A 10402-nucleotide genomic window follows, 5' to 3' on the forward strand; every position below is an offset into this window, starting at 1 on the left:
TTTTAAAACAGCAGTTTTATTTGGGCAAAGCAGACACTGTTGGAGGATGGGAGGGAGCTAGATATATGGTTTGGATAAGCCAGATGGTGGTTAGATAATAGATTTGGAAGAACTTTGATAATCAAGCCCGAGACATCCAATATCAACAAGCAGGGAGGGACAATTAGGCATAATGGAGCAAAGAGGGACGTGATGAAACATATTAACATATGTAGGTATCGGTGACATTGATTTATTATTGGGGCCAGTCGGGCAGAGATTTCATAATGATACTTGAGGCTAGTAGTTGAAAATCACTATTGATTTTACTTATTTTAACAAAATCCATTTTTTTACTTTGTTATAAAGTAGAACAGTGACCCAAGTTTCACTATGTGCATAGCTATTTTATGAACTTTTGACTATTCCATTGTAGTTATACTTCCCCCTCCTGGGGCCCTGGCACATTGTGATATGAGCTTGAGAGAGGGAACCAGAGGATGTGCCACCATCTCCTGGATTTGTGTGTTTAGGAGTATTATTTACCAGCAGTTTATATGATGGGTTAGCATTGGGACTAAATTGGAGGAAGGACACCAGTTAGGTGACAATATCACTGATACAAATGGAGGGTGAAGGGTGCTTGTACTCAGGAGGGAACAATGTTGTAGCATGTATCAAAATCTCATTTTTTTTTCATGGCTGAATAATATTCAATTGAAATGTATAAACCACATTTTGTTTAACCATTTATCTGTTGATAGACACTTTGGTTGTTTTCACCTTTTGGCTGTTGTGAAAAATGCTTCAATGAACATAGGTATGCAAGTAACTGTCTGAATCCTTGTTTTCAATTCCTTTGAGTGTATATCTCAGAGTGGAATTGCTAGTTCTATGTTTAACTTATTACAGAGTCGCCAAACAGTTTCCCAAAGCAGCTACACCATTTTACATCCCACAAGCTGTGTATGAGAGTTACAATTTCTCCACATTTTCACAAACACTGGTTATTTTCCATTTTTAAAACTACAGACATCCAAATAGGTGTGAAGTGGTATCTCATTGTGGTTCATATTTAATTCTTAATTGCAAACATTGTTTTGCATATTTCTCTTCCCCTCTTTTGATAAAATTTTAATAAACTAGCTTATTTCTTTTGTTTATGGTCTTATAGTGTTTTTGTAAATCACTTGGGAAATTAATAAAATTTAAATCACACACAAAAGAACAAAGTAAAAAATAATAAAAAGATAACTAGATTTAAGCTGCTTTGAAGGAGATCACATTTTGTGTTATGAAGCTCTTCATTCAAAATTGCTTTTCCATTCTCAGATGATCTTGTCATGGAAAATTTTCTTGCTTTCTCTGTTTTTCTTTCTTCAAGTCTTGTATTATTCCTATATGGTCCAGTAGAGATTTTTCTGCTTCCTCAACAGTTTGACAGTTGAACTCATCTTTGTCTTTTTTGAGTAACATTTATATTCTGTCGGCAAGGTATAAACTCTCAGAATCCTAGTGTTCTTTATTGAAGGTGAAATAATATAGGGCTATGAAAGTTACTATACCAGATCCACTCCTTACCCTGCCATGACTGATTCCATGATAAATTCTGGAAATTCTTAGACTGTCTTTCTTTAACAACTTCCCCAGTCAAATACTAGCCATTATTTCTGTTAATAATTTTAGGAAGGGCTAATAGTAATAAATTACAATAGAATATAAATTTTTCTTTTCTTTCTTGCATGTTTTAAACCTGAGATAGAAAGAAAGTACAAGAGGAACTCTGGGTGTTGTTTCTAAATCTTAAAAAAAATATGCCTGCCTGTAAGAAAAGGATTTGAAAAATCTAACACCCTTTCAAGATAAAACACTCAATAAAATAGGATTAGAAGGGAACTTCCTTAACATGACAAAGGACATCTATGAAAAACCCATAGCTAACATCATGTCCAATGGATAAAGTCTGAAACGTTTTCCCCTAAGATCAGGAACAAGACAAAGATGCCCATTTTCACCACTTCTGTTCAGCATAGGTATAGCCACATCAATTAGGCAAGAGGAAGAAATAAAAGGCATCAAAACTAGAAAGGTAGAAGTAAGTCATATCATAGATGACATGATGTTATATGTGAAAAACCCTGAAGAATCCACAAAAAAACTATTAGTGCTAATAAACAAATTCATCAAATTTGCAGCTTACTGATTAACATGCAAAACGAGTTATACCTCTATACACAAGCAATAAATAATCTAAAAAAGGAAATTAAAAAACAATATCATTTATAATAGCATCAAAAAGAATAAGATACTTAGGAATAAAGTTAACCAAAGAGGTATGAGACCTATAGATGAAAACTACAAAACATTGATGAAAGAAATATTAAAAGACCTAAGTAAATGGAAAGACATCCTGTGTTCATGCATCGGAAGACAATATTGTTAAGATAGAATACTCCCGCACACGATCTACAGATTTAAGACAGTATCTATCAAAATCACAATAGCCTTTTTTGGCAGAAATGGAAAACTTGATACTAAAATTCATACAGAGTCTAAAGAGACCCTAAATAGCCAAAACAATTTTGAAATAAAAGAGTAAAGTTGGAGGACCAATAATTTCCAAGTTCAAAAATTACTACAAAGTCATAGTTATCAAATTAGTATGGCACTGACATAAGTATAGACACAATAGACCACTGGAATAGAGAGTCCAGAAGTAAACCCATATACCTATAGCCAATTGATTTTTTACAGTAACACCAAGACTATTCAATGGGGAAAAAACTTCCTCTTCAACAAATGGTGCTAGGACAACTGGATATCTGCAAGTAAAAGAATGGTATTAGACTCTTAATTTACATCATTTGCAAAAATTAACTAAAATAGGTCAAAGACCAAAATGCAGGAGCTGACACTATAAACTTCTTAGAAGAAAAGATAAAGGAAAATCTTCATGACCTTGGTTTTGGCAATGGTTTCTTAAATATGACACTGAAAGTACAAATAAAAGGAAAAATGGATAAATTAAACTTGATCAAAATTAAAAGTTTTTGTTCATCGAAGAACACTAGTAAGAGAGTGAAAAGACAACCCACAGAATGGGAGAAAATGCTTGCAAGTCATATATTTGAAATAGGTCTAGTATCCAGGATAAAGGACTCTTTCAACTCAAAACAACAAAGCAAGATAACACACTATTGAAAAGGACAAGCAATTTGAATAAAGTTTTTTTTAAGGAAGATATATAAATGGCTAACAAGCACATGAAAAGTTGATAAATGACATTAATTACAAGGGAAATGCATATCAAACTCATAAGGTATCACTTTACACCCACTAGAATGGCTATAATTTCATGAGATTAAATCAAGCACAAGAGAAAATGATGCAGTCAAGATATGCAGAATAGATGAGATGTGTGAGGCTGCTGCTGGCATAACATGGCACAATATTTTACAGCAAACTTAAAAAAATAAGTAGAAAAAGCACAGTCTAAAATAACAATGAAATATAGTTTAGTAAATACATAAAGAAGTGAGCCATTTATTAACAGTATCAAGTATTATGTACTGTATATAATTGTTTGTGCTATATATTTGCATGACTGGCAGTGCAGTAGGTTTCTTTACACCAAGATCACCAGAAACATGTGAGTAATACATTGTTTTATGACTTTTTGATGGCCACAATGTCACTAGGTAATACATTCCAAGACCCCCAGTGGATACCTGAAACCATGAATAGTACGCAACTTTATATATACTGTTTTTTTTCTATACGTACATACCTATGATAAAGTTTAATTTATAAATTAGGCACAGTAAGAGATTAACAACAATAACTAATAATGAAATAGAACAATTATGATAACACACTGTAATAAAAGTTATGTGACTGTGGTCTCTCTCTGACATGTGATCTGATAACCAAGAGTGCTGGTAATGACGAAGGGGCTGGGAGCTTATACAGTAGTATGTATACTGGTCAGAGGGATGATTCTCATCCCAGGCAGGACAGAGAGGAATGGCATGCGATTTAATCACAATACTCAGAAGGTGGTGCAATTTAAAACGTATGAATTTTTTATTTTTGGAATTTTCCCTTTAATATTGTCAGACTACAGTGGACCACAGGGAACTGAAACTGTGGAAAATGAAACTGTAGATAAGAAGGGACAACTGGATCTTAAATATGTTACTCTATTTTATTCTGACATAATGTCTCGCTACCGAAATCTGATAGTACTCTAATTTTTTTCTTTTTCTTTTTTAATTCGCACCCCCATCCACCCTACTTCCACCCCTGACCTAGGGATGTTGCTGTCTCCTCTTAAGAACTGGATCTCTGAAGGCAGAGCATCTCCTCCCACGCTTTTGTGGCATGCACCCATGAGGGGGGCCGGCGAATGGGCCGTGGCTCCACTGGGGCTCGAACCCAGGACCTTCTGCGTGTAAAGCATACCTGCTAACCAATACTCTATGGAACACCTCTCTAATTTTCTTATCTTATGAAATCACTTCCTCTTTTTGCCTAGATGGCTAAAGGATATTTTCATTTTCTTTACAGTCTGGTAGTTTCTTTACAGTATGTCTTGGTGTTGGTAGCTGTAAAGGTTAATTTCATGTGTCAACTTGATTAGGCTAGGGATACCTGATAGCTGGTAAAACATTATTTCTGGTGTATCTCTGAGGATTTTTACAGAAGAGATTAGCATCTGAATTAATAAAATGAATAAAGCAGATGGCCTTCCCCAGTGTGGGTGTGCCTCACCTAATCCAATGAGGGCTTAAATAGAACAAAAAAGGTAGAATAATAATTTGCCCTCTGTTTTTGTTTTTTTTTTTAGGCGAGGCAACCCCTGGTTGACCTCACAGATTGCAAGGACCTTGTCAGCTTACAATCCTTTATTTTTTTTATTTTTTATGCCTACAGCACCTGGTCTTCCTAGGTGGTCTCCCATCAGATCGAGCTTGTTCAGGGTAGCATGGCTGTAGATGCTCTCTGTTTGAACTGAGACATCCTTCTTCTTCTGTCCTTGGACATTGATGCTTCTGGTTCACCTGCCTTTGGAATTGGATTGAATTATACCACTGGCTTTTTTGGTTCTCCAGTTTGCAGATGGCATATCATGGGACTTCTCTGCTTCCATAATCAGGTGATCCAATTCCTATATGTAAATATATATAAATGTGTGTGTGCATATCTATCATCTATCTATCATCTATCTATCTATCTATCTATCTATCTATCTATCTATCTATCTATCTATCTATCTATCTATCTCCAGTTAAGACATGAAAAGATACTCAACATCATTAATCATCAGAGAAATGCAAAACAAAACCATAATGAGATATCACTGTCACACCTACTAGGATGGTTAAAATCGAAAAGTCAGACAATAATAAGTGTTGAGGATGTGGAGAAATTAGAACCTTCGTACACTGCTGGTGGGAATGTAAATGGTGTAGCCACTTTGGAAAATAGTCTGGCAAGTCCACACAAAAGTTAAACGTAGAGTTACTCTTTGGCCCCGTAGTTCTACTCCTAGATATATTCCCAAGAGAAATGAAAATTTATGTTCACAAAAATTTGTACGCAAATGATTATAGCAGCATTGTTTATAATGATCAAAATATGGCAATAATCCAAATGTCCATTAATGGACAAACGAATAAATAAAATGTGGTATATACATACAATAGACTGTTATTTGGCCATAAAAGAGAATGAAATAATGATTCATGTTACAACATGGACGAAACTTGAAAACATGCTCAGCAAAAGAAGGCAGACACAAAAGGCTTTATATTGTATGATTCCATTTATTTGAAGGGTCTAGGAATAGGCAAATCTATAAAGACAGAAAATAATGGTTGCCAGTGGCTGGGGCAGGAAAAATGGGGAGTGACTGCTAATAGGTACAGGGTTTCTTTGAGGCAGTGGAAATGTTCTAAAATTGATTGTGGTGATGGTTGCACTGTGAATATGTGAACGACACTCTATAGGAGTGAATTGTATGATATGTGGATTATATAATAACACATATCTCAATAAAGAAACCAGAAAGAGTTCAAAGGGACTATACTCCTCCAGCCTTTCAGACTCCTCCAGCCTTTCAGGCCCCTTGTCCTCTCACTACAGAACGGGAAAAACTTCCGATTTCAGCTGCTATTCTCAAATTGGCCCTCTCTTGGTTATTTTGGGGGTTGTTCTGTTCTTAGGTCCATCAGCTGCTGCGTTGTTTCCTGTTATTTCCTCCTGCACTTTGCCAATATATAGCAAGCAGGTCTCATATCTGTTTGGTGCTTTGTCCTACCCACTTGTATTTTGGGATTCAAGGAGCTATTTTGTCACCTATTTTTTGTATAATTATTGTCTATTGCTTTTAAGTTTTGCTCTCTAGTTTCTCTTTTAGGTGGGGATTCATAAAAATCCAAAAATTATTATATCATCACTGCCACCATCTTCCTAGAATTCCTGTAGGAGAGCTTTGTAAAAAGGCCCTTTTATATGAATTCCAGATATTTTCCCACAGTTTACCTGTGTTTTGTCATTTGAGCTTCTTGGATGGATGACTTGGAGATGAGGAGGTAGGGGGGACTTGGGGTGATCTGTAGCTTCCTGTACTGTATTATGTATGAGCTGGCAGCAACACTTTCTCATCATGAAGGGAATTAATTCAGCTATCCCTGTTTTAACAGCCCTGTGGCTCTACAGAGTGATTGGACTTTCTCAGGTTATTATTATTTTCTTCTAGGCTTCTTATACAGTGCAATTCAATTCACCTATTGCTCAGTAATCATTGCTATGGTAACCTATTCTGGCATGTAAAGCAGTTACTTAGAGCTGAAGAAAAAGGTGGACTGAAACACTGAGCACTCCAGACATTCAATTACCATTTATTTCCCAAAGACATTTGAAAGAATTAGAGGAATAAACTCATGTAGGTACATTGCTGCTCTCTATCCATTACAGGTGAGAAAGGGTTTAATCCAACTGGAATTATCGGAGGACAATTCTCTAAAGCAGGGAATGGTGGTAAATTTAATTCCTTGTCACATTGGGGTTTGTAGAATAGTCTGTAATGAAATTATCAGATGTATAATTTGGGGTCAAAATACGGTTTGTTTTAAAGTTTCTTGTAGCATTTCATCAATATTTAAACCTCAGTTTCCATAGCTGTGAAACACTGTCCCAAGGCTGAATGCGGAAATCCAGCTTTTCATAGCCTATTCCTTCCAAATGGTTGCCAAGAACCCCGAAAAACATGCACATGTACCAGAAGTCCTTCAATTAGAAATAGTATTAGTTTCATAGTGGTGCTAACAAATTACCACCAACTTAGTGGTGTAAATCAACACAAATTTATTATCTTATAGTAATCAGGAGTCCAAACTGGGGCTTGTTGAACTAAAAGCAAGGTGTTTCTTAGCTTTTTCCAGCTTCTAGAATCTGCCTACATCCTTTGACTCATGGCTCCTTTCTCTAGCTCCTTCAAAGCCAGCTGAGTAGTATCTTCAAAACTCTTTTTGACTCTCTGATCTGTTTCTGTTATTGAATCACCTTCTCTGATCCTAACCCTTTTGCTTCCCTCTTATAAGGACCCTTGTGGTAGATCACATTGGGCTGATCTGAATAATCCAGGATAACCTCCTATCTCAAGATCATTAACTTAATCACATCCACAAAGTCTCCTTTGTCATCTAAGGTAATATATTCAGTTTCTAGGGATTAGGATGTGAACATCATTTGAGGACCGTTATTCTGCCTGCCAAGACCCCAACGTATCATAGGTATGTATGCCCATCCTAACCAGAACCTGGTTTTTCACACAGGTCCTGTGGAGCTAAAAACCTTCCAGACTCTCATCTGGGAGCATGAGAATGCTGCCTTATTTACACCTTAAAGTCAGCAATACGCAGGGATGCTCTTATGAGACAAACACAAGTATTATTTAGAGTGGGGAAGAGGTCAAACAGAAAAGTATCATATTCCAGTTCAATTTCCTACCAGCTAGTGAATTAAAGTACCATGCTCAAGGCTACACATTGGTTTTTTGTATTTGCTAATGGGACCACGTTTCTCTCCACCACCCCATCTTGGCGGTCATCATATTCTCATCTTCTTTGAACCACCCCAGCTTCACCTCACTGTCAATCAGTGGTCATGCCTAGAGGACTGTAGTGTCACAAAGTCCCTCACATCTGTTCCTTCTTTCTCTCTTTGATTCCTTGTTTTACCTACTTCCAGTTCCACCTTGATCCGTTCCACCCTAAACATTAGCCAGAATGAATCTTAATACACAATCAGGTATTGCATCTCCTTTTTCTCCGTTGCAAACCAAATTCAAGTTCAAACTTTGTAGCTTGGCTTTCTAGTGTTCTCTGAGTTCCATCTAGGTTCTTAGCCCATCTTTTACTGCCTCCCAAAGTAGACATGCTATGATAATAGCAGCTACCATATCGGTCCACAGAATCCTTGCAGCAGCCCAGTGAGGTTGATGGCACTGTTTTTTACAAGTGACCCAAAGCTGCTTCCTCTTTGCTTTTGCTCATTCTGCGCCTGTGGCTTGAAAACCTTGTTTTTTCCTTCCTTCACCCCTTTTACTCCAGTAAAAGCATCCTGCAATACTCAGCTCTGATGTCACAGTTTCCCAAAGCTATTTGCAATCATTTAACCCTTGGAGATGGTTATTTTCTCCTTTTAGGACATTGTCCCTCATATTTACCTCATATCCCTCTTATAGCAAGTTTCTAGAATGGAATTGGAATTACCTCTGCACCTCCAGGTTCTTACTCTCAGGAGATGCTCAAATACTTGTTATCTGAACAACGTTGAGGGCACTGTTCACATAGTTTTTTATTTTCCTCAATCGAAGCCACCCTGGCAGCCATCTTTACTGGAACATCAAGGCTGCCAGCCTCTGTGCCCTTGCCCAGAACTGCCTGCATCGTATTAAGGTTCAGATCTCAGGCATTCACTGGTTCTTCCTGCCTGCATCTGAGGACAGCAGTATGCCCTCTCAGGGAAAGGAGGAAGGCCTGCCTCAGCCTCCCTGAAGTTGCTCAGCAAGTGGGAACGTGCCCTAGTTCTGGGCTGAGAACAGCACTTGTCTCTAGGCCAGGCTATTTATGGCCACTCTAAAGAGCTTCCCTTTTCTATTTGTGACATCAGGATACTCTCCATTTCCCCTAGGGCTGTTGGGAGGCTTAAAGTTCAAGTATGGAGAGCATTTAGCTTGGAGCCTGGCCTCCCCAGGGTCATTCCTCAGTGTCCTCCCAAGCTCTGAGAATGATGGGGCCTTCTCTTTCCTCCAGCTGGAGAAAGGACCCGCCTTCAGCCCTCCTCTGCCACAAAATGAAGACCAATCAATCCCGCAACCTTTTCCCCAGGGTCTAATATAGAGGCGCCCTTGGGAATGCAGTGCCCATAGGAGCAGTGTCTTCTTCAGCCCTGGCTGAAGGCCCTCTGCTGGAAGATTCAGGAATCTCAGAAAGCGAGAGTACTCCAGAGATTTTTTGGCCAAAAGCATCTGAAACCATGATGTTTCAAAGTGTGAGAAAGCAGGTATGCCTTCAAGAACACTGCTTCCTTTGTTTCTGAATGTCTGCCCTGCTTTTCTGACATTCTCGGTAATAGATCAATAGTTGTCATGTCTGAGAGCTGACTTCCCAAAGCTGTGCTAAATGTTTCCCACGCAGTATAGCATTAATCCTGCGGATCCCATTACTTCCTCTTTCTGTAGATGAGGAAAGGGCACAGAGGGAAGTAACCTACTCAAAGTGTGACAGTACACAGGCGAGCCAGGATTCATACAGGTTCTGCCTGAGGAAACCGCTGCCTGGAAGGTCCAATGACTGTCAGCCTTTTCCCAGCTCAGATCCTCCTCTGGAGACTGAGTAATGTTGAAGGCCATACTTCCTGTCTCCAAATTCCAGATCCAGACCAACTTCTCTATGATCTGTCCTACACTATGCTTTTTCAAGCCGAACACCAACAAATGCACAACTATTTCCCTCTGGAAAGCCTGAGCCTGTGTCCTCTGGGCCACCCTAGTTTGTGGGTGACCAAACATACTAACACCATTTCCACTCTGCAAGATGAGAGCATTAGTTTAGTGAGAGGCTGTATGGGTATCAATTCTAGACTGAATATTTCCAAAGCTAGCTATGCAGGAGAATCATCCAGATTCCTCCGCCCTGCCAAAAGCATAAATTAGAATCTCCTGGGCATGGGGCAAGAAAATCTTTCAACATCTGTTTATGTGGCACCATGGGCATTTTGGAACTCATTTCCCAGGACAGAAGCCTGTCTACTATAGGTAGAGAAGGTTCTATCACCTTTTCATTAGCCAGAGTCCACCAGAATTCAAGGATGCAATTTCCAGGCTTAGAAACAGCTGGAATATTTCTCTATATAT

Source organism: Pteropus medius, unplaced genomic scaffold (genome assembly GCF_902729225.1).
Source record: "Pteropus medius unplaced genomic scaffold, Ma_sr-lr_union100, whole genome shotgun sequence".
NCBI classification, from domain to species: domain Eukaryota; kingdom Metazoa; phylum Chordata; class Mammalia; order Chiroptera; family Pteropodidae; genus Pteropus; species Pteropus medius.